The sequence below is a fragment of the Equus caballus genome, chromosome 16 (genome assembly GCF_041296265.1).
Source record: "Equus caballus isolate H_3958 breed thoroughbred chromosome 16, TB-T2T, whole genome shotgun sequence".
Lineage (NCBI taxonomy): Eukaryota > Metazoa > Chordata > Mammalia > Perissodactyla > Equidae > Equus > Equus caballus.
The window spans coordinates 3,980,947-4,008,655 of record NC_091699.1 but is presented as its reverse complement, the minus strand read 5'-3'; the positions used below and the strand labels follow the sequence as shown (position 1 = coordinate 4,008,655).

The window sequence follows — 27,709 nt, the reverse complement described above, 5'->3', positions numbered from 1 at the left end:
CTCTGCAAATGCAGAAATGTGAATTACAAATCTCACCATGTGTTGGTTCCTTGAAAATTCTGGTGACAGCAATCTTCTATTCTTAAGGGAGAAGAGTGCATTCAGTGGCTGGCCAAAGCGTGACATATGTTTCCAACTCTTATTTCTACATCTAAAGGAGAGAGGAAGAGGATCTCTGGCAGATGAGGTAGAGAACGTTGCCCACTCCTTCTCAAGTACTGTCTCCAACACAGTCTCATGGAGAAAAAAATAAAGAAGCAAGAGTTTCCTCCTTGATTTCCAACTGGAATTTAAAGAGGTTTCTCTGAGAGGTCATGAGCCTGCAGAATTGCCTCTCAGTTCCCCCTCAGGATTTGGAAATTTCCCATCAGTATGACTTTCCAAGACACAGTTATCTGTGGTTTGACTTACTCAAGCGTTTGTCCCCAACCAATTAGAGGTTTTTCTAAGTTTTTCTCCTTTTTAACTGCTCCTGGGTTTCGATTTGAAGATGCTTTCATTTTCCTTCATATTCAGGAGAACACTGTGGGTACTCAGATGGAAAGTAGTGTCTCTGGGCAGGTTTTGGGTAAATGCCTTAAATGCAAGAGCCTAGTGCTGGAATCAGGCACATCATCAATCCATAAGGACATGGAATTTTTTGGGACTAGAGCAGCAATAAGTGCTTGTTAATGAATAACAAATTTTATTTATAAGTGTACAAAGATGTACAGATTAATCTAAAATGTTCTTTTTTCCTATCAGTATCTGATCTTGATACGCCATGACTTTAAAACCAAAAGCACAATTTCTCATTATAAAGGATATTTTACTTTTTCTTCTTTTGAAAACAAGGAATGTCAGATCTCTGTGATGGAATGTGGCAATGGGATAGAAGCATGAGCGAAAACTTGAATGTAAGCTCATAAGGTCCCTTCAGAGAGGATCCATACCGAGGAATCTGTTGGTCTATACACTCTTGCATCCAACCTATTTTTATGTCTATCACCCCTCACAGAAAGAAGCAGAAGTGAAGTGACTCATCAGAAAGTAAAGGCCCAAAGCACCTTCACTTCAATTGCCTATGGTATTAAAGGATAAGTGTTATTTTCTTTTGGGGGGCAGTGGAGGATTATTTTCGGTTTTCTATTGAAATTTTAGATGGTTTCCTGACCCAGAAACACCATCTGACATGGATCACATTCCTGGAGGGGATCCTATTATTAAAGTATGACTCAACAGCAGGACTCCAGGAATGAGTCCTGGAACCCTGGTTCCTACATTAGACCACACTTACCATCTTGTACTTTATTCCATGCCCTGCTTTGCTTAATCCTTTATTATTTGCTTCCATTAGAGGAAGTGAGAGGGATAACACTAAAATAATAGTGTGAAGATGGAGTGCAACAGATAATACAACAAGCACGTTATTGGTGCAAAAGTTGGGTGAATTCAAAAAAGTTTACAAATCAGAAAAGAGAGAGAAGGACAGAGAGAGAGACAGGCACAAAGAAATGTGTGAAATGGGGGGATGAGCACGAGGGAAATAAATAGCAATTTGTACTTCTGGAATTTATCCAATAATCCATTCTTCTCCACAGATTTAAAATTTCACCTTCATCATTTATCAAATTATAAAATTTATACTATATCTCTAAAGATAGATACTTCTATTTCTAGGCCATTTTTTCCATTCTTTAGGATTCTTTATTCCTGGGCATATAACAAAATATTTACAAACCAGAGCTTTATGTTATGTTCTGACATCTAGTAGATACAATCACCTATCTCTGTTCTTCTCACTTTGTTTATATTACCAACTCTATTGAAACTCAGGCACACATCCATATAAACTTTAGAACTAGTTTATCAATTTCCATGAAAATATGCTTTGTCATTGGGGGAAGGTGTTATTAATTCATCACAAAATTGATATCTCTAAAAGCAGTTCCTCTCCCTAGGGTGTGCAGAACCACCCAAATATTTTTTACAGGATCTCTAATTATACAAATAGTTTGATGTAAAAAGAATTAATAATTATAAACAATGTGACTAAAGAGTATATTACAAAGTTCATGACTCAGTGTAAGATATAGTGCTTTATTAGTGGAGGTTTAGGATCACAGGTAGAGAGCAGGTACTTACATATTTGTTTATTGTCCAGTCAGAGCACAGAAAGGTTCTTCCCGGTGTCCAAGCATCTCTCTTCCTGTCCAGGTCTAGAATCCATCTCTTCTTGTTCAATTCAGAACGTTTCTATGTTGGAAAAATGCCTCTAATGTTCTTTGATACCATCTATTTAATATTGTTTTACATCATAACTAATGATGCTGCATCATTTATCAGACTGTCTGTGAATACTGTCTTCCAATCTCTCTCAACGTTTCCTTGATAATGAGTGCAAATACAAATCTGATGAGCAGAGTTTGCAAGAAGATGTGAACAATAGTTCATTTCCCAGTCACGTTAAATGATTGGAATTTTGTACTATAAGTTTAAAACTAGTTACCTTCCAATCATGTCTACCCATGAGCTCTTTAGGCCATAATAAAGGCATTTCAGGAATGTGATGTCCCACAGCCCTGCCTTCCACACACCACCACCAGCTGGGAGAAGAGATGAAAGACCTGAGCCCAGACAAAGAAAAGTGGTCCTGTTCATGCAAGTTAGGCCCCTCATTACACGTGGTTTAAGACTGGAGAGTACAATGCTACCACATCCAGGGGAGGCAAGAGACAGCATTAATCAGAAGGGCCAGTTGGGATTGAGGAGTAAAGGTTTTAAAAGACCTTAAAGGAGATAAGTATATTCACCTCTGAGGAACTGTCTGGCACATGGCACAGAGCCTGTGGAAGGGCTCTAGTGACTTCCTTGGGTGTTAGCAGGAGGGAAGACAGAATATAGAATGCCTGCCACCACCTCCACCATCGTCAGTGCTATACATTTTGCACTGCAGTCAGACCATGCATAAATGTGAGCTGAGAATGGCCTAAACCCCTGGCCCAAGCTAAGGGTCAGCATGGGGCCATGTATAGCCCATGTCTTGAACTTGTTCAGTGTCTCCCAAAATCATCACGTAAACACCATTCTAGGAATCAACTTAGTACAAGAGTACAAAAGAATAATGCACCAACCTGTGAAAGCCATTTGCTTGACACACTGCCCTACTAGAACTGAGGTTCTTGCCACAGGAGAAATTTGTGGAATCTAGCTGACAGGTTATAATTTCACCATGGATGGTCAGAACAGCTCTTCCTTATGCAATGGAAGATGTAGGTTCTGGACCTACTTTGACACTAGGAAAGTTACCCAAAATATTACAAATATTTAAGTTTAGGGATCTCATTATGATCCTTCTAGTTCTTTAACTCTATAATTAAAATACAAAATAATCATTAGAAACTTCTTACAGAGATCAATGTTATTACACTGTCATAGATGTTTTCTTATTCTTTGACATGAGGGAAGGTGAAGAATTGTGGCATAAATTCAGGAATTTAATTATAAATTACTGTAAGCATGCAGTAAACATTGTGTCCTACTAATATCAACATAGCAAAAGTTAAATGGAAGTTGTCAGGGATTTTGATGCCAAATTGCTCTGTCATCTAAAAGCTCATGAAGGATTTGATTTCTAATTGTTATATTAATAGAGTCACTTTGATTTCCATGTTCTTTTGGAACTTGAGTGTTTAAAAATATAGCGTTCCCTGATCAAGACCCTGCCTATCTTCCACATCTCTACTTGGACCGCGTTCCCCCAGTCCACCGTGCACTGATTACCCTGACCTTCTTCACTTGAGACTACATCCTACCTTAGTGTTTCTGCACAAGCTTTTCTCTTTTGCCTTAGATCTTCTTTCTATTGATATGCTTAAGGATCATTCTATCTCATCATTCAGAAATCACTTCTCAGAAAAGCCTCCATGTCACCTAACTAGAGTTACCTTGTCACACATGCACCCCTCTATTACAATTTTCTGAGAATCAGTTATCCTCTATGACTTTATTTTCATTTGTATATATTGTTTATCTTCTGCATTAGAATGTAAGCTACAGGACAAAGGGAAACTTATTTTCTTAGTCATCACTGTATACCCAGATCCTAGAAGAGTATCTGACACTTTGTAAAACTCAGCAAATATTTTTCAATGAGTAAATGATCCTCATACTTAATGAAAACAGCTGGTGGTAATTAATGCTGGATTTATATTGCACATATACAGTTTTCATTTAAAAGTAAAGATATTGGAGCCAGCCATGATGGCCTTGTGGTTAACATTCAGTGCTCACCACTTCAGCAGCCCAGGTTTGTTTCCCAGTTATCGAACCACACTACCCATCTGTCAGCTGCCCTGCTGTGGTGGTGGCCCACATAGAAGAACTAGGACAATTTACAACTAGGATATGCAACCATACACGGGGACTCTGGAGAGGAAAACAAAAAGAGGAATACTGGCAACAGATGTTAGGTCAGGGTGAATCTTTCCCTGTAAGTAAATAAATAAATAAAAATATTGATTTAAATAGTTTGTTTGAAATACTGTAACTAATATTTTAACTATTGCCGTAATATATATCATATTTTTAAAAACAAGAAAACCATAACAGAATGCTGAATCATGCTATGACCTTACGCTTCCCATATACCTAGTCAAGGGAGGTAGTTTAAAAAGGCGTTAGTGTCTCTCTAGTGACAGCAACAAAAGGATCGGGGAGAAAATAAATATCCTTTGGATTCAGAAACCAAAATCTATAATGTAACAGCAAGAATCATGGATCTGGGAGGAAGTAAATATCCTTTGGATTTAGAAATCCATATCCATAATGTAACAGCGAGAACCATTCTCCCACAGTTAAAAAAAATATATCTATAGAGTTGTACTTTTTTTTATAAAGAATATATAATGTCAAGATATAGACACCAGCTTCTAAAGTATCTTGACTCCAGCATGATAAATTCTTATTCTGCTTCACAAAAGGATAAAAAAGATAGTGGAGAATTTTGGTAAAATGGCAGCCTCCATGTTAAATAGCAAATTATTTATCTGAGATTGTACTTGCTTCCAAGTAGAATTTTGACAGCAGACAAACTGGGAAAATTTTACCTCCTAAATTGTTTCTATCTATTTATTCTCCCTTACCTTCTTACCCAACCTGTGAAATTGCAAATATAAAAAAGTCTCTTTTAAACTTATATTCATTCAACAATATTTATAAGCACCTACTAGGTCACTGGCAGTGTTCTACCAACAGCATGAGTGAATAAACACAATCTTTGTCCTTACAGGAATTACAATCTTGTAGGGAAAACAGACAAAATAAAAGTCAAGAAATAATTTATTAAAGTACATTTTGTGATCATTGATATTATGGATATAACTGGTTGAAGGACTATAGAATAACTGAGGGGATGATTAGAAAGAGTCAAGAGGAAGGACTTGTCTAGGAAGGTGGGAGTTCATCTGAAAATGGAAAAATTGAAGTGGAGCCAGCCAAGCAAAATCTCTGGGAAAGAGAATTCCAGCAGTGATCAGAGAAAGAATAAAAGCTTGGAAAGTCTTGAATTATTCAAAAGACAGTTTAAAGAGAGAGAGAGTGGCTAGAGCCTTGTGAGAAAAAGATGGAGTACAAAATGCACTGGAGAGGTGGGCAGCCACCTGACTGTTGTATCTTAACCTGATTTGCATGCTTAAAACGTGCCCCTGGCAGCTTTGTGCCCAATGGGTTGAATGAATGTGGAGAGTAAGACCTCATTGCCCTTGTTGGAAAGCTTTGTCCTCAGCATATAAGCTAGTGACTGCCCAGGGTCCCTAGTTTTATCCACAGTTTCTCATGAAGTTTTTCATCTCTGTGTTCCTCAAGGTATAGATCAAAGGATTTAACTCAGGCATGATGATGGAAATGGACTCAGCCGTTGTCTTTTCTACGGGCTAAGGGGCCACAGGCCTCATGTACATGACAATGCACAACACAAAGAACAAGGCAACCACTGTAAGGTGGGAGCCACAGGTGGAGAGAACTTTATGCCACCATTTAGAACTGCAAGAATCCAGAGGGCAGAGGACGACCACATAGGATGTGATGAGGACAAGGAAGATGGTCACACACATCACCCCACTGTTGAGGATGACTAAGAGGCATAGGATGTGGGTGTTTATGCAGGCCCATTTCAATAATGGAAACAAATCCCACATAAAGTGATCAATAATATTGAGGCCACAGAATTTATTTGGTACATGAAGAAAAGCTGTATCTCTCTGTGCATGGATAATCCTACCAAGGGCCCACCCAGCAGCAGGCAGCACACCCGAGAGCTAATGATGGTCATGTAGTGCAGGGGCCTACAGATGGCCACATAGTGGTCACAGGCCATCACAATGAGAAGGGTGATCCCCACACCACCAAAGAAATGCTCTGCAAAGAGCTGAGCCATGCAGCCTTTGAGGGAGATGGTAGTGCCCTCAGAAAAGCAGTCTACAATCATTTTGGGAGCAATGACAGAAGAGGAGGTGGCATCCATGAGGGACAAGGAAGTAAGGAAAAATTCATAGGTGATCTCAGACTCTGACTTGTGACCATGGTGGCCAGAATGTATAGGTTTTCCAAAACTGTGGACATGCACATGATGAGAAGCACAACAGAGTATATTCTGCAGCTCTGGATTCTTTGTAATGTGCAAAACAATGAATTCTGTCACATTATTAGGATTCTCCATTTATTGTGGGCTTATACAAGCACATTGCTCTGAGCTTGAAAATCTACAAAAGAATCATATCTTTAATTAGTAGTCACTGAGTGTATTGCACATTTTTGCACTCTTTGCCACACCTTTTTGTTTGTGTGAGTAAGATTGGCCCTGAGCTAATATCCTCTTTTTGTTTGAGTAAGATTTTTGCAGAGCTAACATCTGTGCTGATCTTCCTCTGTTATGTGGGATATCACCACAGGGTGGCTTGACCAGCAGTGCTAGGTCTGTGCCCAGGATCTGAACCTGTAAACCTCAGGCCACCAAAGTGGAGCACATGAACTTAACCACTATGCAACCAGGCCGGCCCCTATCACACCCATTTAACCTACCTTTTTCTCCAGCCATTGATACAGCAACCAGCTGCTAACAATTATGGCCTAAACAACTTGATCCTACTGATCCCCTCAAAACACCTCTTCACACCAGTATGTCTCTTGCTTTCTCTCTTGATACTTGCTGCCTTAGACACTTAGAAGACCCTGCTTCATTATTCTGATGTGTACGTACACCTGGAAAGATGAAGGAATCAACCCACCTTAAGGAAACCTTGGATCATTAGTAGATAGAAGCCAGTGGATAAATGATGACCAGCTTAACACAATCTTGGATTAACTTTCTTCCCTCCCCTGTTACACTCTCCCCATTTACTGCCTCCCGTATGTTTTCCAAAATAAAGTACCTACATGCAAGCTCTTCTCTTACCCTCTGCTTTCTGGAAACCTCAGGGTAGGAAGCCTACCTCCACTTATCACTGGGCACACCCAAGAACCAAGAACCTGGAGCATTTTGAGTAAATTCTCATTAATTTATTCCACATACTTGTTGAGCACCTGCTAGTTGAAGAGCCTGTAAGACAGGTAATGTCCCAAGGACTCTCCATTTACTAACAACTGTACTCTTTCCATGTATTCCTCTTCCTTCTTAAGCTGGATTATTATTATTGTTACATATTGCTAATATTCAGTAACTCCCTACTGTCTCAGCCAGTGGATTATCTTATGAGACATTTTCTTTATTTTAGAGATAAGATCCTGAGGCTTAAAGGAATGAACAAGCTGACACTAAGTTCTCACGACTAGTAAACATTGAAGCCAAATTCAAATCCAGCTTTTTCTGATTCAGATTCAATACCAATAACAAACTATACCACTTCTCTGTTGACAATATCTAGGGCTCACTATGAAAGAGCCACTGTGACTCGTGACAATTTTGTTTTTATAACAATCCCTTGAGATAGATTTATACTTTCTGTGGTTGTTACCCTAAACAACTCTACAATAAAATTCAAGAACAATTCCACAATAAAGAGGATGTTCCAGTTATATATACACATATATAAAATCCAATCTGAAACTAGAAGTTACAACCATTAACTAAGCTTCCAAGGTTCTATCATTTTTCATATATGCTGATTAAAGAAAATAAAACCTTAAGTCTCTGCTCCAGGAAGACCCAGATCCAACTTAGCTGACAGTCTCTGCACATGAGTCTGAATCAGAGTCAATCATTTATTCCATTTTTCCTTGTGAAGGGGTGCTCACAGATGAAATAAAGAATTCTAAAGAATAATCAAAATATCAATAAAACAACTCAGTTAATTTACACCGTGTACCATCAAAGTGCTAGGTATGTTGCATGCATGATTGCATTTATTTTTCGTATCACATGAGATATGTACTATCACAAATGCTATCTTGAGGATGAGGAAACTGAGACTTGGAGACATTAAACATCTCATCTAAAATAATTGAGGATTAGGAATCCAGGTAATCTCATTTCATAACACGAGATCTTACCCATTACACTATACCACTGAAGATGTGAACAATGGGTTCACTAGCTAAGCACAATTGTTGCTGCCACCAAATGATATGGTAAAAGAACTGTTTCGGGAGCATAGGGTACTTAAGCAGAGGCTGTCTGTCCCTTGGTGAGAATATATTAGACACTACCACTTCAAATGGGGATGTAAACTATGCATTCTCTAAGACTCACCTAAATATTCAAAGACTCATTCTTAGAATTATCCTTCTTACTAAGTGAAGTCTACAGCTTCCAGACACTCTTTGCAAATCTACCATATGGATTAACCCTCTCTCCCATCTCCAGCCCAAGAACTTCGAAAGTTCTTTAACAGCATTAATGAAGGAGAAGGAACACGTTCTTAGATATCAAAGTAACTAGGTTTTATTCCAGGTTTCCCTCTAACTGCCAGGATATGCTGTTACATTGCTCACCACTCTGGGTCTCAGTTTCCTCATCTGGAGAATGAGACAGTTGTAATAAATGAGAAAAATGCTAGGGTTTCAAATAAGCCATATCAGGGACTCTCTCCCTTTCGAACACAGCAACATGGCTCTTATCTAGATTAAATGCTTACACTTCCAAGTAAGATTTCCTTTGAACCATCTCATGACTTAAAATATTCCAAAACCAAATGCACTAGAAAGGATAATAATCTCCTTCTGTCTTAAAATCTGTGAATTCCTCACAAATTTCTTTTGACTACTACTACACTTCTCAACTTCTCAATCTGATATTCGAGACTGTCCCCCATGTAATAAACTTCATAATTTTATATCTCCTTCCCACTGCAGACAAATCTACCTCTTACTGCCAGAACACACATCTCAATCTCTTTAGTACAGTGGGAAAGGCCATAGGTTTAGAATGAGCAATTTTAGTTCTCCATCTCAATCAGGCCACTGACTGACTATATAACCTTCAAATCCTGCAAAAATAAAAGAATACAATAGAAATTAAAGTCAACATGTTTCAAGTAGTTATTATTTGAGGGTACTATGTTAAGAGCTGCAGGATTTGCTCTTATAATTCTAACAAAAGCCATATGAGAGGGGAACGAGTATCATCCTGATTTTCTGAAGCATTGGATAAGGTTTAGAAACCTTGTGCAAGTTGCTCAAAGCCTTTTGGTGTGTATGTGATCGAGTTAATAGCACTGTGGTTCATATATATAACCACCATGTTCTACAACCCCTCTAAGAATCGTATGTCCTGCCTCACAACACTTCCATGAGGATCAAGGGAAGTAACAGGCAGGAGAATGTTTGGGGAGTACTATTCAAATATCCATCATGCTTATTTTCCATTCCTATAAGCTTCTGATTTTTTGCTACCTCTGTCTATGTAGTCTGATATCAACACATCCATTACCACTTCTCCTTCATACCTCTCTTCCTCCCCAGTGCTCCCTTCACCACTGCCATCCTGAATATTTGTTCCATACACTTTAATAGGTTGCATATCAGCAATAATTCAATAATCTTATAATTTTTTAAAAATTTTATGTTGTTTTTATCTCCTTACGTGGATGCTTAAGGATAGCTAATTTATTCTTTTTCCACCAAATTTCTAATGCTGTGCTATGTACACTCTTGTCATTGAACTAAATTTAATTAAATCCATGATATTGAATTCAGCCAAAGAAAACTGCATTGAACCATGGGGACCAAGCAATGCTGGTGCCGGTCTCTGCCTCCAGAAACGAGAGAACGTTGTTGTCAGAGCCTGGCTGCTATTCCTTTGGCATTCAGGGTCAAATATCCCATTTACGATCCTTCATCTTTATCATTTCTACTCCTAGACATGCTTCAGCCAAACCCAAGAGCTGAACCACACCTTGGACTTCCAGTTCAGTATGAATCACTCCCATCAGATCCTTTTTGTAATAGTATCTTTTTCTTTCCAGTATTCCTGTGAAATACCATCACTCAAGAGATTGTTCATATAAAGAAGTGAGAAATTATATTTCTTCAATTATCTAATTATTACCTAGATAGTACATATTTCTCATGTAATAGCATATCCCTCAGTCTGAGGGATACAAGGAAATACCCTAACTATAAAGAGGGAGAAAGAATGAGCACTCATGAAACAGTGCATGTTGGTATAAGTTCTGGAGGGAAACTATTAGTATAGCATGATCTATAGATTTCAAAGATGATGAAATGAGATAGTCCTTGACATGAGAATTTAGAAAATTCTAAATTTATAAACTTGTAATTTAGACAGTGAACAAGAATGACATCAGCGTGAGCAGGACCTAAAGAAAGAAAAGAAAAACATAGTTTACAGAGTGAAATATATGGACTTTGACATCACAAAAACTGGATTTTATTATGGACCTTTCAGGGGTGTAATTAACCAGAAGTTATATTTTCTCTCTAAATCTCAGGTGCTTTTTGCAGAGCTGTTGTTTTAAACATATTAAGTTCCTAGCATTATAATTTACATTTTAATTTTTAAACTTATAAACATTAAAATGTGATAGAAATATTAACTTAAATTATAGTTTAAATGTTTAGTAAACATTATAATGCCTGGTTTGGTTGTGTGTCTCATAAAACTTATTTACCCTGACTAGCACAAGGCACAAGTTCCTTGAACATATGTGCTTAGGTGGACTGGAGTTCAATTGGGAATTGAGTAGTAAGAGCTACAAGATTAAAGAAACACACATAAAATTCCTGATTTTCTATGTACAGTTAATTGTTCCTTCTGAGTTCCTATAACATGCCAGACAAACTTTCTGTGCCTCAGTTTCATCCTCTATAAAAGAGGAAAGTAATGTTACCCATCCCAAAGGTTTGTCATAAAGATTAAAGGGTTTTACAACATAAAGGTCTTAGATGAGCATCCCCATTTCTTTCCCAGGATGAAGCGAATGATACTGACCGCAAATCATTTTAAAATAGATTATCTGCCTTTTTATTTTCAACACATGTGGGTTTGCATTTGCTTCTATTAAATCCTCAGTTGGGTGGCAGGAAATCAGCTCAAGGACTCCTCAACACTAGGTGGGATGTAAGTTTTTGCATTGACATTAAAAGAAATGTTTCCCAAAACCGTTTTCTAAAATAGTCTGCAGTTCTTACCAAATACAGAATAGTTTAAACAAAAATAATTTATTTTTATAAATTATAAAAGTTAAACATGGCCCTTGGAAAATATTCTGTATAGGCAGATAGAGTGATAGAAAGTTTAAAGTCACAGGATCACTCCCAACAACAAGCACTCACTCGACCTCCAATAACAAGTTAGTGCATGGTTTTCATATGTGCACCTGTAGGTAGGTATGCTGTGTATGCACAGTCGTGTATTTGTTTTACTCTAGATAAAAGTATATAAAAGTACAATAATATACTAGAATTTTAACTTGGTTTGTATGTGCATTGTGTCAGTTATCTATGAATTTTCCTTCATTTTAATTTCTATATGTTACTCCATTTTATGGTTACACCATAATTCCTTTAATCAGCCCATTTTTGCTTGAAATTTATATTATTTCTAATATTCTGCCTTTCGCACAATGCTGCAATGAACATCACTTACGGACTCTTTACTTACTGGTTTGAATATTTCTGTTGGAGAAATTTATGTCACCATCACATCAAAAGACATGTCTATGTTTAACTTTGATAGATTCTGTAACATTAGTCTCTCAAAATCCTGAACAGTCTCATTTCCATCGATAGTTTCATTGACAACATAAGCAATAAAGATATGATCAGTATCCAAGAAAGCTAAATTACATGCGATGTAATAACTATATGGCCTATGTATGGATTTCCATATCTCACTAATAATAATAATAAATAATTTAGTATATGCTCTCTACCAGAAACTTTATTAGTACTTTATACATGTTTTCTCATTTAATCTTTGCATCTGGCTATGTTTGCACAACTTTTATGGCTGAGAAAAAGCAGAATATTTAATTACCTGAAGGCCATACAGTTAGTAAGTGATAGAGCATGAATTTGAATCCAAGAAGCTGACTTTACACCTGATAGCTGTTTCTTGTGTCTGAATTTCTTATGGAGCAAAATAATTTCCTCAATAAAATCCTGGATAACAAGAAGTGATAGTAGTGTGTCCAGTGAGCTCCTCTGGGTCAGTGTTTTTAATGAACAATCAGTGGCCCTGTGCTCTTCAGAAGATCTGTGTCCTGGGCACACACATCATCAGTAGTGTACATCTCTAATTAAAGGCACTTAAAGGACTTTTTCTGTTTGTAGCCTTCCTAATTCACTTGCCTTTCCTTGAGAGATATGTGGATACAGAATTATCTGTAGTAGCAGTTTTATAGGGTCAAAATTACTATATCATTGTAGATAAAAAAAATCATTGTTTTCTTGGAATGCTTCTGGAGAGAGGGGGCTTAATCCCTGAGCAACCTTTCTTGATTTCACCTCCCCTTCCCTGAGCAAATCATCAGCATCACCCTCAGCACCAGCACCAAAACCATCCTTGTGGGCAGAGCCACGCACAAATAATGTTTGTGCTTTTGTCTGGGGAAACATGAAGTATCATTAACTAATCAAAACAGAGAGAAAATACTACATACTTTTTTCTCAAAAGTAATTAGTAGAAAAATAAAGGTTAAAGGAAACTAGTACAAGAGGAAAGCAGAAACATATAGATGCAATGCATATGTATAATAAACACACACACAAAAATGTTGCATGAAAAAAGGGAAATAGAAATCTCTCTGAAACTGTCCTAGACATGCCAGCGAGTCCCATTCCTCCCTGTCCTAAGGGAACATCTCTGAAACATAAACACATTGTTTTATTTGCAAATCTCATGATTTGGAGAGAGGCCAAAAGGTAGACACCTACATTTTGATAATTTATCAAAAGAAATTAAAGGAAAAGAAGCTAAAAATTGTTGTTAGCTCAAAGCTCTCCATTCTGCGAGCACAATTTGTGTATATAGATAAAATAGGTGAACTACTGACATATTTTAGGTATAATATAATTATTCACATGTAGGTGATTCAGTTATTTCAATGGTTTCAAAATAGTAGTTTAAATAAAAGAACATGTTTAATGCTCAAGTTTTTAAAGTCACCTGCAAAACTTAGTCTGATGATTTCTCCATGACCTCCAAATGCCGGTTACCTGATGGTCCCAGGAAGTAGAAGGTGGATATTGTGTAAGTGAAGTTTCTGGGATCAGCAGGGTCACCAAAAACTCTGGCCCCATCCAAGATGTACTCACACAGACTTTTATCTTCAAAAGAGCAGGAAATCATGACACGTTAGAGTTTCAACGTAGCAAATCCAAGGGTGGATGCAAGAAGACATGCACTGGAAACAAATCATCCAACCAGTCACTGGGAAGTAATTTTAATAGGACTAGAGTTTCTATTGATTTTAAAGAAAGATTTAAAACACATGCTCTAAGTATTCAAGGACTTAAATAGAAAATAACCCTTGTGGTTGGCAAAGGAATTTAAATGTCATCAAAATAAGAAAGGTTGCTAAAAAAGACAGCCACTAAGCTGTTCACAAAATCATTCACAGAACTGTTTCTGCAATTTGGCTGCACTTGGAGCTTAATTTGTAAACATTTTCCAATCCACATTTTAGAAGAAAAATAATAAGGCACTCCCCTTTGGGTAATAGACCTGAGCCAAAAGAGAACAGAGTGCCATTTTCAAATGACACAGAATTTCAGTGTGCATCATTTTGATCACTTGCATCATTCCAACTGCATCTTTTTGAGGCTGGTCTCTTTTGACTGAGGAGCTAATCACCATACCAGTGAATTCCCATCTACCCCTGCAATGATCCACTTTTACAAGCCACAGAACATCACTGGAGCCTGGACAAGGTGATGCACCACAAACACAAAACCAGATCATGGTATACACCATTCAATTATTTGCTCCACAGCTAATCTCTCTCCTTCAATAACAGAATGGCCACACAATGACCCAACTGCCCCGATAATATAAATGAAGAAAAGTCAATAGGATGTATTCTTGGCCACCTAACAAGTAGCAGGTCCAAATTTTTCTATCAAGAAATCTGAGACCCTTTCATCTTTTTTTTTTCCTGAAGATTGGCACCTGAACTAACAAGTGTTGCCAATGTTCTTTTTTCTCCCTTCTTTTGTCTCACCAAATCCCCCCAGTACATAGTTGTACATTTTTAGTTGTGGGTCCTTCTAGCTATGGCATGGGGGATACCACCTCCACACGGCCTGATGAGCAGTGCCATGTCCTTGACCAGGATCCAAACCAGTGAAACCCTGGGCCACGGAAGCGGAGCGAGCAAACTTAACCACTCAGCCACGGGGCCGGCCCCAAGCTCTTTCATCTTTTGAGACTATTATTAAAATTGTGTCACATCTAACTGAAGGACAGTTGCTGTTACTAAGTATTAAAAAATGTACTTCAGCCAGAAAAAATAAGGACAAAATTTTTTCTCATTCCTTGACAATTAGTTTCCTCAAATGACAAGTTTTCAATTCAGAAACGTTTGGGGTTATAGTCTTCATTTCTTTTTCCACCTTTAATAGTAAAAATATCAATATCCTACATATGCAATGTATTTTGGAGATTATAACTGGTTCATTAACGTATTTGACCATATACCTGGGAAGTCTCCTGAGAAGAAAACAGCCTCTCGATTTTCCCAGATATGATCCTCACAGGTCCAAGATCTGTGCTTGGATTGTCTTTACCAACGTGCTGACATCACTCCATGTTCTTATCTAACCATGGGCTAGGCAGTTCTCCTCAATCTTTTCTTGTCATTATTGCTCCCTTAAGCCTCTTTTCTAGACATTTCGTTCCTGTAATCACCCACCCTAAAATTTTAACATCATAGATATATTATTTATGTACTTAATGTATTTCTGTGATTTATATATTAAAAAGTGTGATATTTTCATCTCTCAAGAAACTGTTTTTACCTACCAGGGATAGATAGCATCCCCATTGCAAATGCATGTGTTAGATTAATTTACTCATAAAAAGAAAGGAGGGTAAACAATGAAGTTATATAAACTTGGACCTAACTAAAATTCTAGCTGTACTTCAAACAACTACACAATTCTTCTCTTCTGCATCACCCCCTTGACAAAACGTGTTTATCATTCTTATTAGTAACACAATTACATTTTTCATTTGTCACCTTATTTATTATTCACATATTCCCCACTGGAATTTAAGTTTCATACAAATGCAACACTTGTCTGTAGTATTCAACATTGTATCCCCAGTCCCCGGAACTCTCTAGTACATTGTAGTTAAGGAAGAATATTTTTTGGATAAAAGAAATCAGTGAAAATTTCCTGAACTTAAATGACTGCGGAGCCAGTTTTCAAGTAATAAATATTAACTCTATGGGAAAACAATGGGAAAAGCCCTATAGAAACAACATTTAGCTCTTTAGGGTGCTACACTCCTGCCCAAACAAAGTATCACTCTCCTGAGTGACTGAGCTGTTTATTCTTTCCCCAAACATCTCTCTCACTCATGTGTCACTGTCTTTGAAATTCACCCATTTGAATTTCATTTCTTTAGCTCATTGGATCACACTTTTCATGATGCACATAAAAGGGAATACATCTTTGGAAATGAGATCATCAGATGGCTTTTCTCTGGCATAAGAAGAATCAAGAGAGTGCAAGTAACCTAAGAAACAGAGGTCAAGGTATGGATGAAGGGAAGAAAGTGGTCCCCCAAAATGAGGGGAGAATGCCTCAAGGCCAGTCTGTACAATGTGGCCAAGGATTGGTTCTGTGTTTTTGATATTTTCACATCATGCTAGCAAGGAGTATTGCGAAGTGAGAAGAGCAGACAAGGCAGAGTCTAAAAGATTTGATATTGTTGCTTAACCTCATTAACTCTCATTTTCTTCTTGTATAAAATGGAGAAAAGTCCTTTCTAATAAAGAAAGTAAAGCCTTTCTAATAAAACTTGTTGCTACACTAAGAGTGTTAAAGCATGTAGAGAATCTATCAAAATGTGTACCTCATAGTTGGCCTTCAACAAGCATTAGCTCACTGCCCTCCCTTAATGCCTAACATTTTCATTGAATGAAAATGTCATAAAAACCAAAGTATCCGTATACAATAGATCTAAATATTATTTATCTTATTATTTTTGGATTAAATATACTCATTTCCTCATATGTTGTTTTAAGTATCAGAAAAAAATCAGATAGCAGTTGGCTTTCATGAGAGAGTCCTGATGATGAGTGCAAAGAAATATCTTAACATTCCTTAAAATTGTTCACAAACCAGCAAGATTCCACCTACTGAGAATATATAACTGCCTCACATTTCCTCATTCAGTCCTTATACCTTCTGGGTTTGCCTTGACAATTTATAGTCTGTGTCTTGTTAATCTTGTCACACCTCCACTGAGCACTCACAGTCACCCCTAAGACAAATCATTGGCCTTAGTTTTCCTCTTCAAGTCATCTCTTTTGTCTTACAGTAGAAATGACACTTTTTCCTATCCTTACACCTGGCTTCTATTCATCGCCTGACAGTCAAAATGAACCACGTCATTTAATCTAGGTTCTGTTGAAGTGTTTAATTTTCATCAGCGATTGCAAACTTGATCATTTTTAATAGATTAAGTGCTGTTTATATTATCTTCCAGGCTTAGACTTTGTGAGAAAATGTTCTATATCTTATGAACTTTAGACAGTCAGGTATAAGTTAGAACACACAATCACCCCAAAGAACAGGTATACCATGCTCTGGCATCACTGTATAGTCAAATTACATAGCTCCGTATGACTAGTGAATTTGAAAAAAGGACATTTGTGAGAGCTAACACAAGTTTGACTCTTACAGTTATAGAAGCTTTGATTTATAAAATATTATATATTAATATAAAATGACCTGATATGTCCCACATGCATAGAGCAGCATTACCACTTAAAGATATTGCTACATTTGACATAAGGTTACAACAAATTTTACACCATCTTTCTTGAAGGATAAAGTGAATCATTAAGACTGCAAAAAAGTTCCTTTCCTATATACAACAACATACCACAGACAACTGTGCTTTATGTGAAAGAAAGTAGGACTGAGATTTAGAAGACTTGGATTCAAATTTTGTAGTTGAAAGTCCTGGATGTGTGACTTGAGGCAAATAAATTAGTAAATCTCTCTTGACTTCAATTTGCTACTCTGTAAAATGTGGATAATAATAATGGGACTACCAATTTACTACATGGATAAGTCACGTAAATGAAGTGAATATGCCTGATAGATAATAAAGTGCTCATTTAATGTAAATATATGTATCACATCTACAAAGCAATAGCTTTGGATCCTGGCCATATGCCTTTTTGCTCAGATTAATTAAAAGAATGTTTATCTTTGTTCCTTCAAATGGCTTCTCAAGTCTTGGTAAGGGGAAAAAAAACTTCTTCTATATTCAAGAAAAACTGTGAGTCATAAGGATATTTAAGAAAATAAGACCAAATTAAGATTAATTTTAAAATTTCTGGCTTAATTTTTGTGCCAAGGAAAAATAGCAGAGATCCATTATAAATTACACTTCTTCCTTTTCTGTGGCCCTCTTTTGCTTTTGATAAATTCCTAGTGTCAAAAAAAATCTTCAGCGATTCTTTCACTCCCCAGCAGTCCCTGCCCCGTACATCTATCAAAGAATATCTATCCTCTTTTTTGCTTTACCAAAGGCTAAGCCAAAAGAAAAGAAGTTCTGAGATCAAGATTCTATGGAAAAGCCAACTCCATCCCAGTCACATACATGTGAACATTCAGTAAAGGAGCAGCGAGCCTGGAGGAAGCATCCTCTAGGATCATCGCACTATGTGTTTATGGTTGTTCTTCTGTTACATCGCCTGAACCTATGCACATGAGCATTGGTGCCATGGTAACGTACATTAAAGCACCTGTCAGAGGGCTTGGCCACTATTAATTACTCAATGAACATTAGTATCTGGGACTTATTTTTCTGTCAGTGATCTTTAAAATTTGTTGATGTTCTTGCACAGTTCATGACAGATGTAATCCTCCCTATTTATATACATCATCACCTTCTCGGCGTGAACAGCCTAAGTTATTCTCATCTTCAACAAAATCCTTGGGGCATTTTTTTTTTTTTTGCCTTAAAACAATACAAATTTATTCTCTTATAGTTCTCTTCAGAAATCAGAAATGAGTCTTATGGGGCTAAAACCAAGAGATTGACAGAGCTGATTATTCTGAAGCCTCTGGGAAAGAATTCCTTTCCTTACCTTTTCCACATTTTAAAGACCACCTGCATTCTTATGCTCATAGCCCAGCATCACATCACGTGTTCTCATTCTGCTGCTGTTGTGACATTGCTTTGTCCTTCTATCATCAATTCTCCCTTTGCCTCTCTCTGTTTTTTCTTTAATTTATTTTGTTGGGGGTATATTGGCTTATAACATTATGTAAGTTACAGGTGTACATTATTATATTTCATTTTCTTTATTGGCTCCATCATATTCACCAATAGTCTAGTTTTTATACATCACCATACATGTGTGCCCCTTTACCCCTTTCACCCTCCCTCATTCCCCACTCCTCTAGTAATCACTAGTCTGTTCTTGTTATGTATGTGTTTGATTACCTTCCACAAATGAGTGTAATCATATGGTACTTGTCTCCCCTTATGTCATGTTTTACCTCCGTGTTTCTCATTCTGTAAATGATAGGATTTAATACGGGAATGAGGATTGCAAAGAATACAGTCACTAACTTGACCACAGGGTAGGTGGCCACAGGACACATGCAGGTGAATATCCAAGGCACAGAAAGAGTACAGGTACAGTAAAGTCGGAGCCACAAGGTGGGAGGTATTTGTGTCATCCTTTGGAGCCATAGGACCTGAGGGAGGTCAGGATGGCTATGAAAGAGATGAGCAGCATGGAAAAAATAAGCAAGCACACTGCGCCACTGTTGGTTACCACAACCATTCCGAGCCCGTAGGAGTCCCTGTACGCAAGTTTCAGCAGTGGGAAGAGATTGCACATGAAGTGGTCAATGACTTTGGGACCACAGAAGGGCAAGTCAAGCATGAAAAGAATCTGCACAGTAGGGTGCAGGAGCCCCCTGATCTAGGCCACTACCACCAGGAGGTGGCACAGCCCCTGTTGCACGAGGTCATATGGTACAGAGGCCTGCAGATGGCCACATAGCTATCATAGACCACGACAATGAGGAGGATGATCTCTGATCCTCCAAGAAAGTGCTCTACAAAGAGCTGAATCAGGCAGCCCCTGAGGAAAATGGTTCTTCTCTGGCACAGCCGGTGGATGTTCATCTTGGGAGTGGTGACAGAGGGATAGGAGGTGTCTATAAAGGACTAGTAAGTAAGAGAGAAGTACATGGGAGCTGAAAGTGTGATGCTGAGGGAGATGGTGATGACAATGAGCAAATGGGCCAGAACGGTAAATAGAAAAATGAACAAAAAGACAATGAAGAGTATTTTCTGCAAGTCTGGATTCTGTGTGAGTCCTAAGAGAATAAATTCAGTCATATTGTTGGGAGGTGTGAGGTGATCCATTCAGGAAGTAACACCTTCCTGCCACCTACATTACCTACAAAGGGATAAAAAAAATCCCTAATAATCATGAAGGGGTTGTAGTCTGTATTTCACAGTACAAAAATAGAGTAGTCACTGTAAACATGGAGCATGTCCTTGGCACTCTTTGCCCCAGTAATTGTTTCACTTCTTCCTCATTACCTCCATGTTGCTTTCAATCTCTTCAGACACCTAGTACCTGTCACCTATAAAACCTCTATAGGGCAACATTTGACATGTGGTTTACTGAGAAAATACTATATATCTGACATCTAGATTCTCCTGGTTCCAGCTCTATGACCTATTTTTGTGTGAGGAAGTTTTGCCCTGAGCTAACATCCGTTGTGTATTCTCCTCTATTTTTTTTTCCCTTGAGGAAGATTAGCCCTGAGCTAACGCCTGTGCTGATCTTCTTCTATTATGTATGTGGGGTACCTCCAGAGCATGGCAAATGAATGGAATACCTCCGCACTTGGGATCTGAACCTGAGAACCCAGGCCTCCAAAGTAAAATGCGTGGAATTTTAACCACTTGGCCATGGGGCTAGCCCCCTCCAACTTTGTGACTTTGCTTAGTTATTTTGATGTGCTGTGCTTCCAAACCCTCCTCTGTGTCTGTGAGCTTACAAATCACAACTCTCAGATAGATTTTATAAGGTAAAAGTCATTCCCATTTCCAGGAGAATTTACATTTGAACCCACGGCTCTAACTGTGGAAAGAAAGACGTGGTCAATAACTATTTGTCAGAAGTAGACAGATCAGGGAAACAAATAAGTCATGGGTGACACACACTCCCTAGTACCTACCAAAACACTATGCTATTCACATGTGTTTTCTTGCTGTGCCTAGCACAGTGCCTGGCATAACATCTGCAATGCCTGGCGCCTATTGGGTGATGAATAAATGCTGGGTGAATTATCACACTTCCTACATCTTCATTTGTAAAAATATGCACGCTTATCCAGCTATAAACCTAGGATTTCCAGCCTTATCATCCTCCCACTCTATTTATCACTACCCTCTACTTTATGAGAAACACACTTTTGAAAGGAAGCTGCCTTCCAATTTAATAGTTTCTGACACACTTTATAGAATAAGTAGGAAAATATTAATTGCCTTAAGGAAAGAGTATGTTATTGGGTCATTTTACTTTTAAGATAACTATAGTGTTTGTTAATTAATAGTTTTTATTCTTCAAAATTCTGTTCCAAATACAATTTAACATAGTGACATTCAGGAAATTTCCAGCTTCAGTAGACAGGGGTAAAAAAAAATTCTTGGGTAGGTGTTCAATACAGAAGGATCTGTCAAGCAAAGGAAACCCGTATTTTTGAACTGTAAAAATAGGAACTTAGTGTGGAGAACAGAAAGAAAGAGTGTGCTAAATAAAGTTCTCTACATATATACACACAGACACAAACACATTTAAAATCTATTACTTACTATAAGTACCTATTACATGTCCACTCAGTCAATTTATTGGACACTTGCTATGTATATTAACCTATATATGTCCACACAAAGTCTTAAAAAGTGTTCCTGTTAAATACCTTTGGAAATCCCTCCCCCCAACATTTTATTACAAATGGCAGCAGGTCGTCCATCCATGAGATCCTCTCACTCCTTTGTGTGTCTGCCATATGCATTCTCACATCATCTTCTCCCAACCTCCATAACATCCATCATCCATCATTCCTGGTTATAGGAAATCACTTTACTAATAGAATGAGGAGGTTTGGGGACATAAATTTCCCAAAGGAAAGAAAAGAGGAAACATAAATATAAGAAATTGTACTCTGCAAAAAGGTTTCTTTTCCTTTCAAAGATAGTGGAAAAGAACATTACTATTTAATTATACAAAATAGAGATCTTATACTTATGTGAGAACAAAGTGCATAGCTTTGCTGCATTTTCTTATTCTGAGGTGAACTCTCCAACAGATCAGAAAAGAGTATAGTGACATAAATTAAAAATAAGTTATAATTAATAAAAGTGATTTAGAAATAACTATGAAGAAATACAAATTACTTTCTCCTTTTTCTTTGACTCCACAATAACCTTTCTAGGAATAAACCTTAAAGGAAAATATTTTTAAAAGAGAAAAAAATTATGTATAAATATTTTAAATACAATGATTAAAAGCTGTGGAAAATGAGAAACTACATGGAAATTCCAACATTAGAGAAATGGATAAGTAAAATATAGTGAATATATTTGAATAATATGTAGTTTTCAATAGAGATATTTTAAAAATTATGAGATATCACAGCAAAATTTTTATATTGTAATATTAAGTGGGGAAAAACTTGGATGCAAACTTGAATAGGTAATACGATTCTAACTATTTTAAATATATATCAATAAGCACAAAAGACCTCAAAATATTTTTACTCCTAAGTTGTTAGTACTGTCCTTTATTCTATCTTTCTTGATACCTGACATGCTGAAGAAGAGATTTAAACCTCAGATTGGTGGGGGTGAGGGGTAATTATATGACTTGTAAGATCCATTGAAATCTCAGATTCTATAATTAAATGACCTCCTGGAAAGAATAACCTCACTATGAACTTGTCTGACGTAGCTTCATGGCCAGGGCCCCAGGGAGCTGTTACTTCACCAAGAACAAAGTAAAGTTGTAAGATTAAAATGCCAATTAGGGGCCGGCCCCATGGCTGAGTGGTTAAGTTAGGACACTCCACTTCAGCGGCTGAGTGTTTTGTCGCTGGTTTGGATCCTGGGTGTAAACATGGCACCGCTCATCAGGCCATGCTGAGGCCACATTCCACATAGCAAAACCAGAGGCACTCACAACTAGAGTATACAACTATGTACTGGGAGGCTTTGGGGAGAAGAATAAAAAAAAAAAGAAGATTGGCAACAGATGTTAGCACAGGTGCCAATCTTTAAAAATAAATAAATAAATAAAATGCCAACTAGCTGAGCTAAAATAAGCATCTTTGTTGATTTATAAATGGCATCTCTGGATACGACCTTTCTCTTCAGCCTTAAAAGTGCTAACATATATCCTATTAGTAGGTAAATTCTGTGAAGTTTCTTAGCTATGGCTAATTAGACCTCAGGGTATTTCACCAGCATTAGCAGATCTTGCCAACAACCCAATTATTTCACATCACTTAACCAAACATCAGTTAACTTATAGCACTCATCTTTAATTTTTTAACTCCTTCCTTAAGTCTACATGAAGACAAAACACCATGAAAAGAGAAAAATAAAAGCCAACCACTTATGAACTTGTATCTTTGATAACAGACTTACTATGTAGTCTGGATATTTGGATGCATAAATTAAACATTTAGGTGGTTAATTATCTGACTCTTACATTTTTCATTATAATATTTTTAAATCAATCTAACATTGATAGCGATTGTAATTTTTTTTAAAGATTGGCACCTGCACTATCATCTGTTCCCAATCTTCTTCTCATTTTTTCCTTCTTCTTCTCCCCAGTCCCCCCAGTACATAGTTGTACATTCTAGTTGTGAGTGCCTCTGGTTTGCTATGTGACACACCACCTCAGGATGGCTTGATGAGTGGTGCCATGTCTGTGCCCAGGATCAGAACCAGCAAAACCCTGGGTTGCCAAAGCAGAGTGCGTGAACTTACCCACTCGGCTATGGGGCCATCCCCAATCATAACTTTTAAATATTGTTTTCAGATGTACATTAAGTGATTGTTGTGAAACCTATTGGTACTATGCACCACGTAAAGTTTACAGTACTTTTTCAAAGTAGTTGTTTATTTTGCCAATTCTGGAATTAGATTAACATGATAATTATGAAAATAGTACAGGTACAGTGGTGGGTAGAAACATTGCTTTAGAACCAAACATCTGTCTAGTCTAGCTCCCCAAGGCCTAGAGTAGTGTGAAAAAGGAAAAAGAAGAGTTAGGTCTAAATCAGTCTGTTGTCCATGAAGGTAGTTTTTCAAAAGAAGAGTTCCCAGAGCTATACCAGAAAACTCTGTTTGCACAATACAGATCCAAGGACAGAGTGGTTTAAAACCCTGGAGAGACAGCAACACAGATTTTCAAACTGGAGGGGTAAGCCAGAATGAAAGCAGAATAAAAAGGAGGTAAGTGAAAACTTTTCCCAAGTTGTTGGTTGGAGAAAGTGGTTGTGCTGTGTATTCCATCTAAGTGGGGTCTTCTTTTCAGGGCTGACCCTAAAGAAAAGGAAGATGGAAGTTGAGGAATTTTATTCTCTGCCCTCCTTCCAGGACATCAGGAGGAATATAAACACACCTTCACATACTCACATACAATGACACTGAGTGAAGAGATTCTAGACTGGAAACATAATCTGATGTTTTCTCCATTTCTTGAACTAATTTTTAAGTCAAAATATCACTTTCCTGAACTTGCTGTTTTTGTATTACCTGACCAGAACAAAAAAAACTGAGTTATTTACCTACTTCATAGTTAAAAAAGGAAAATTCTCTTCCTAATGTTCTAGGCTGATAAGAAGAACTAATTTATGGTAAACCCAAAACAAATCCAAAAGTATCACCTTATATACTGAGCAGAGATAGTTCACTGTCTTGATTCCCCAGGATCAGCTCACAGGTATATTGATTCAACTCTCAGTATTAGGGTGACAATTAGACAGGATGTAGAAATTAGGATTAGAAATGTATCAATATCATAAAAAGGTTTAACTTAGAATATTTTCGTTCTTAAGGCTTTGATTTTTTATGCCTTAAACGAGGAACCTGAAACTCATAGCACGTCATGCTGCCTCTTTCCAACTCATAATATTCCTTTTAGATTGTATCTTCTCTGTTAAAGCGTGTATTCAAGTATTTTGTCTATTTTAATGATTGCATTTGCTATTCTATACAGTCATGCAACACTGAATGAAGGGGATAAATTCTGAGAAATGCATCACTAGGCAATTGGTCATTGTGCAAACATCATAGAGTGTACTTACACAAACCTAGATGGTACAGCCTGCTACATACCTAGGCTACATGGTACTAATCTTATGGGACCACTGTCTAATGAATATGGGGTCCATCATTGAATGAAACATCATTATGCAGTGAATGACTGTACCTTAGTTGTAAGTATTCTTTATATATTATTGATGTAAAACTATCATCAGATATATAATTTGTACTTTTTGTTTGTAAATTTAGGTCTATGATCCATTTTGAGTTAATGATGTGTTTGGTCTGAAGTATAGGTTTTAGTTCATCCTTTTTGCATGTGAGTAGTCAATTAATTTTTACTATTTATTGCAAAGAGTATCCGTCCCCAATAAATAGCCTTGGTAGCTTTGACAAAAAGCAATCAGCCATTATGTGTTTATTATTGGATCACTGATTCTTTTACATTGATATATTTGTCTACGTTATACCAGTACCAATTAACATGTTTTGTAATTTTCAGGATTAAGTACTGTTCTTTCATTAAATTCAATTCTAAGTATTTTTATGTTATCATGAATCACATAGTTTTCTTAATTTCACATTCAGATATTATTTTGCTACTATTTAGAAATAAAATTGTTTTTCATATAATGATTTTGTATCTTGTGACTGATGAACTCAGTTATTCTAGTGGTTTTTGTGTGTGTATGTGGAATGCTTACGATTTTCTACTTATAAGATCATGAAGTCTGTGAATAAAATCAGTTTTACTTCAACTTCAGATGACTGACTGATTTATTAATCTATCATCTATCTGTCCATCTATCTATATGTCATCTATGTATCTATCTACCTTTTTAAATATCTATCTATCATCAGTACTGAGAGTGGACCTCCAGCATTATATTTTTACTTTAAGGGGAAATCACTCACTCCTTAAACATTAAGTGTGCTGCAAGAAGAATGTTTGGTAGGTTGAAGTAACTTTCTCTATTTCTACTTTGCTCAGACTATTTTTTTGTATCTTAAATCGGTGTTGGATTGTCTCAAACACTTTTTCTGCAATTATTGAGGTGGCTATATGGTTTTTGTGTTTTATTTTACAGAATTGATGTGTTACAGTAATTGCTTTTCGTTTGTTAAATCCACCTTGCATTCCTGGGATAGATCTTACTTGGTTGTGATTTATTACTCTTTAAGCGCATTATTGGATTTATTTTGCTAATATTTTTGCTGAGAATATTTGTATCTACAAATGTGAGAGATATCATATTGTGTTTTCTTTCCTCATGTTTCTTTTTTGACTTTGTTATCAGGGTAATACTGCCTTAATAAATAAATTGAAAAGAAGATCTCTTACATGAGCTAATCAACAGTTGCTATTATTTTTTATATAGATGTTTAGTAAATTTAGGTAGTGAAGCCATCTGTGTCTAGATATTGGTAGGAGTGAAAAATATTTTAATTACAAATTCAATTTATTTATTTTTATATGTCTATTCAGATTTCTATTTCTTCTTTTGTCAATTTTGGTAATTTTTCCTTTTAGGAATTTGTCCTTATCATCTAAGTTGACTAATGTGTTTGCGTATGTTGTTTATAATATTTGCTATAGTCATTTTAATTTCTACAAGGTCAATATGCTTCCTGATTATATTAATTTGTATCTTATCTGCTTTTTGTTAAATTCTAGATAAAATTTTATAAATTTTACTGATCTTTTCAAGCTCAAACTCTGATTTTCTCCATTGTTTTTCATCTTTCTATTATTGGTGCACGTGCCAGTCTTTATAATATGCTTCCTTTTCCTTTTTGTTTGTTTGTTTTTAGTTCATCATTCTTTTTCTAGCTTCTAAATGTGGAAGCTAAAGTTCTAGTTTTGAGATATTTCTTCTTTTCTAATATAAGTATTTAAGACCTAGATTTCCCTCTAAGTACTTTAGAAATATCTTTTAAAATTTTATAGATTGTGTTTTTATTTTCATTCAATTCAAAATTTTCTACAATTTCTCTTGTTTGACCTTTGGCTTATACAGAAGTGTGTTGTTTAATTTTGAGAGTCTTGTCTATATTCTGCATACAAATTCTTTATCAGATGTGTGCTTTGAAAGACATTCTTCTATTGTATGTCTAACTTTTCCATTCTTTCAACAGTGGCTTTTGAGGAGCAAATGTTTTAATTTTGATGTCATCTCACTTACCATTTTTCTTTTATTCGATTATGATTTCGGATTTAAATCTAAGAAATGTTTGTCTAATGTAAAATTACAAGGAATTTTTCTCATGTTTTCTTCTGGAAGCTTTAAAATTTGATTTTACATTTAGTTCTACTACCATTTGAGTTAATTATTTTATGTGGTATGATTTACCAACTGAAGCCCATCTTTTGCACATGGATATTTAAGGGATCTAGCATCTTTTGTTAAAAGACTGTCTTTTCTCCATTGTACACACTTTGCATCTGTGGAAAATGATCTGATCATTTAGATGTGTGTCTGTATTTGGATCCTCTGCTCTGTTCCATCGGTCTATATGTTTATACTTTGAATACCACATTGCCTTAGTTACTTTTTTTTATAGTAAGTTTAGAAATCAGGTAGTGAGGGACCGGCCCCGTGGCTGAGTGGTTAAGTTCGTGTGCTTCACTTCGGCAGCCCAGTTTGTCGCCAGTTCAGATTCTGGGTGCAGACATGGCACTGCTCATCAGGCCACATCAAGGTGATGTACCACATGCCACACCTA

The 27,709-nt window shown here is 36.7% G+C and overlaps 1 long non-coding RNA gene and 2 pseudogenes across 2 annotated transcripts in view; 1 reads left to right on the top strand and 2 right to left on the bottom strand.

Annotated features, from left to right (window-relative positions):
- LOC138918167 (uncharacterized) overlaps positions 1–26,277 on the top strand; it is a 31,676-nt gene extending 5,399 nt beyond the window's left edge. Inside the window, exons 2-4 of one of the 2 annotated variants that reach the window (XR_011427135.1) lie at positions 88–187; positions 24,078–24,172; positions 24,255–26,277. This is a non-coding gene — a long non-coding RNA (uncharacterized lncRNA). Of the gene's footprint in view, positions 1–87; positions 188–24,077 lie in introns of both variants that reach the window. The other variant, XR_011427134.1, reaches the window with a different exon arrangement.
- LOC138918137 (olfactory receptor 4C6-like) lies at positions 5,799–6,697 on the bottom strand (annotated as a pseudogene).
- Positions 19,123–20,062, bottom strand: LOC138917965 (olfactory receptor 4C3D-like; annotated as a pseudogene).
- Positions 26,278–27,709: the final 1,432 nt, after the last annotated feature.